This window comes from Triticum dicoccoides, chromosome 7A, assembly GCF_002162155.2.
Source record: "Triticum dicoccoides isolate Atlit2015 ecotype Zavitan chromosome 7A, WEW_v2.0, whole genome shotgun sequence".
In the NCBI taxonomy this organism is placed as follows: Eukaryota; Viridiplantae; Streptophyta; class Magnoliopsida; order Poales; family Poaceae; genus Triticum; species Triticum dicoccoides.
Window position 1 is genome coordinate 276,190,023 of NC_041392.1, and position 4,371 is coordinate 276,194,393.

The 4,371-nt window shown below is 38.2% G+C and overlaps 1 long non-coding RNA gene across 1 annotated transcript; it reads right to left on the reverse strand.

Annotated features, from left to right (window-relative positions):
- Nucleotides 1-908: 908 nt before the first annotated feature.
- Nucleotides 909-2,510, reverse strand: LOC119331260. The gene is made up of 3 exons (XR_005160433.1): nucleotides 2,463-2,510; nucleotides 1,782-1,911; nucleotides 909-1,313 (listed from the first exon to the last, which is right to left on the reverse strand). It is a non-coding gene; the product is annotated as an uncharacterized LOC119331260 (long non-coding RNA).
- Between the last annotated feature and the right edge of the window lie 1,861 nt (nucleotides 2,511-4,371).

Genomic DNA, 4,371 nt, shown 5'->3' on the forward strand with positions numbered 1-4,371 from the left:
AAAATTGAAAGAAACATAGCCTCAAACTATGTAACAGAGTTTTTAAAATGCAGGCATCCTCTCTATACAATTCTGCTATGTCAGCTGGAACTTTGGAATCAAGGTCACGCGTTGTCCTTGCGCCGTTGGTAAACCGTGCCCTCCCACTACTCTGAATCCATAGCGTTTTGTCCCTCACAACCCCTTTATAGGTCAGATGCACTATAATTCCTTCATTTTTTAAAGGAGCTTAACAACCAATGCCTTGCACAACATTTTTCATCTCTTCATTGAGGCACGTTTATAGTTCCCACTCCTCTGCTTGGTTATGTTAGAAGGATGAACTCTCTATAGCCATCTCTTCTCTTTTTGAAGGGAACTGGACAAACAATGACCAATTCCATGTTTATGAAATGTTGTACTGTAATAGAAGTGCAAACATGAAACGAGAAACCAATTGAAGAAACAAGGACTTTTTGGTCTACTGGAATTTAAGGGCAGACTTGAAATGGAAGGTCAAACCAAGATTGACAAGTACCACATCACAAAAAAAAGTTTATAACAGATATAGAAGTGACAATAAATAAGTTTTTCAAGATTTACAATGAACTACATGATTTGGCTTCTTGCTCTAAAATAGAAATCTGCAGCACTAACTTGGTGACAATCCCACCAATTCAACGACAATGGACATATTTTCTACACTTCACTCCTTTGCGGCTTTGGAGTCAAAGGGCTACGACCATCATTGCAGAAAAGGAAAAAATTAACAATAGTTCTTGCGTGAACGAGTCATCAGGTAATCATGTGAGTCTACTATATATAAACTATAGGCAAAATTCAGCAACAAAGGTAACATGCGTAGTGAGAAACTGGATAACAGAAGAAATACTTTCAACCAGTCTAGAGGAACACATACTACGCCCAGGAACTTTTCACTGACGTAACAATGCAACTATTCATAGCAACAAAATTTATACAGAAAAGGGGGATACTCCTACTCAAACAACAACAACAAAGCCTTTAGTTCCAAACACTCCTACTCAACCTCCCTAAAATTTAACCGGATTTCATCTGATAACCTAGAGGCCAGCTGGAGATTGAGCAATATTGGAATATACATATATATTTCAAACAAATTAATGAACTGGGATGAACGGATCTTAGAAGGATAGCCTCACTTGGGGCTTTGGAACTTGAGTATCTCCATGGCTAATCAAGGCTTAGAGAGGCAGCAGTTAAAGCATCAGTCGAGTTAAGGTATGCCGTTATCAATCCTTCTTTTAGTAATCTGAACACGACGTTAGTAATGCCAAGGCAAATACCTTGATACCCTGTTCATGGTCATCTCGTTACTGAAAAATAAATGTAAAACTGGCCTGCAAGATAAAAGCATTTCCCAGTACCTGAACGTACAACCTGGGATAGTCAGTGCTCTTAACATTCAGTTACTGGGAATACCGCTGGATGAAATTATAGTGCAAACTCCAGGTCTTATAAATTTTAATACATTCAACAACTAAGACTTTGAGCCATGAGATTATATGTCAATAGTTACATTTAAGCTTGTGAGAGCATAAATCAATCATAAAAAGGTAGAAAGAATAAGCTCCAGAACACAATAAGGGCTTAAACTACTTATTTGAAAACAGTGAAACAAATCATTAAATCTAACTAATTTTAAATGATCCAGTTTTAAGAATTAATATGGTACAGCTAAGAGAAGGCTACAAAATCATCAATCAAGAAGACTCTATATAAGATTGATAATTAGAGACAACTGTCACTGCTCGGTTACATACCGTGGTCGACATGAGCAATGACAGACATGTTATGGATAATTTTTTATCCACAATTCCACGGAGCTCCTCCGTTCTAAACCTCACCGTTTTGACTGCTTTTGAATGTCACACCAGGAATACCCTTCCTGCTCTAATAATAGCAAGCTATCAGAATCAAGCAATAATATAGTGTGAATAACTGAACATGGAAATCCGACGGTAATATATACTAACGATCCTTTAAAGTAATTATGAGGACAGTAATATATACTCAAAGCTCAAAAGTGCACTTAACAATCGTGTACAACAATTAGTTTTATACACTGCCACCAAAATATTTTAACCAACACTTCGACCAACAGCCCCGGTGAAGTGAAATATATAATTAATATGGTCAATCAAGCATATTATATTAATGTATTAGAACTACTAAAAGTGCACTGAGAAGGCAGACATAAAGCAAGAACAACCACCGCTAAGGGCACTGACGATCACAGTAATGAGAAAAAGTAACACATGGCAATAACAAAGAAACGTAATCCATTATGAAGAGAGGATGCGGGTGGAAAGAAACGTAATCCAAAAAATAAGACTAATATAGACAAGCCTCCAAAACTAATACTACTATTGACACACCTCTGACACTAAGACTATATATAGACAAGCCTCCAAAAGTAAGGCTAATGGAACACGAAGTAGTACCTCCTGCAATTTCTTCAATCTAATTCCTTTTGATTATATGGGAAAAGGTTGCAACAAGAGGAATAGCCTGCAAAAATAGATAGATCAAATGTTGTACAGGTCAAAAAAAAGTTACTGCTAGCCATAGTGCATACATTCTATCTCTTATTGTACTTTTTGCAACATACTACAACCCAGAGCAGATACATGACATATCACGGTAATGCCACAATGGTTATTATCGATTGGAATCAGTTGTCCAGATTTTTACTGGTAAATCAATTCAGTTTACATGCAACTAACAAAATTTTATAGGGAAATGTTGTACTGATATCATAGTGGCGCAAGCATAGAAGTTGTTACAGAGTGGAAAGAACAATCTAGATTTTCAGTACTGAATATGTCCGTCTAGCATCGCAAAAAGCTACAGTTAAGCCTCTCGCATGCTAATTATCTATGTTGAAGCCGGTAGAAAACCTACACTTACAATGGCACATAGAAAAACAATGGAATGTAGCTTTTTGCAATGTGAGAGGCTTAACTGTAGAAAACCTACACTTACAATGGCACGTAGAAAAACTACTGCAGTTGAAGGAATCACCGCCACCACAAAGGTGAGAAAATAGAAGCTTCAGCTAGCACCGAGTCATAATATTACTAGTTAAAGGCACGTGCTTTGCACGTGTGCGTTCTTAATTAAAAACATCATACATGAAGAAAATTTTAAATACAGACGATGCACTTTGACAAACCTCTTGCCAACTTACAATGTCCGTGGACAAATTTGATTTTCTTATATTTTCAAAACATGCATAGAGTAATTTTGGTTAACACTTACTCCATCTGTAAATTAATATAAGAGTGTTTAGATCATTAAAGTAGTGATCTAAATGCTCTTAAATTAGTTTACGGAAGGAGTACTTGACAAACTTACAATTTCCTGCAAAAAAAAGAGAGAGACAAACTTGAAGTAAATATTCTCAAAACAGTAAGTTACATCATGGGATTAAAGTTTGTTCAAGAAATAATCATCTCCGTGCATTCTACATCACTTGGATGTACATGGACTGTAATGCATTCTACCTTGCATAATATTTATTGTCAACAAAAAAGTGGATATGTGTCGGTCCATATATACTTTTTTAGTAGTCTATATCAGTCCATATACAGTCCTAAAATTCATGGGGAAAACGTGAGAATAGCCTGTTCCACTTGACCTTCTATTTTTTCCCAAATTTTTATTTGTTTCTATATTTTTTATTTTTAACAAATTTGTTTTTTATTTGAGGGGAGATCGTTGGACCTTCTGCAGGCTAAAATATGGATTTGGGCTGACATTCGGCCAGACGGGCCTTGAAGCCTGCCACTGGGCTAGCTGTATGGAGCCCCACTCAAAAACGCGAACCAGGTCCTCCTGCCTCTGGCTGTCAAGCGGAGTTCTAGTAAAATGAAAGACTATCGTTGTCTCAAAAAAAAAAGACTGTCGAGCGGAGCGCCGCCGCGCTGCCGCACCTTCTCCCGTCCCCGCCGACCCTAGGACTCCCACGCCGCTGGCGCAGCGCACGACCCGACCATTGGATATCGTGCTGGACTCGCCCAGTCGTCATCAGCAGGCACAGCGGCTCTTGAATTCAGCAGCCACGGCCACACACAACAGACGCCGGTAGGCGGCACACTTCATGCCTCCGTGCGATGGCGCAGGTGAGTAGCACCGACCGTAGCATCACTACATCAACATTCGGCATTTAGCAGGCATCAGCATGGTTTGTTCTCCAATTTCGGATTTTATGGGATGTCTCTGAGGGGATTCAATTTCTGATTTTTTTTTCCAATTAAAGAACGAAGAATAAGATTGATGGTTGTGATCCTTTTTTTGATAGAGAAGTGTGAAAATTGCTGATTTGTAGGTTCCAAAAATAAAGAATAAGCG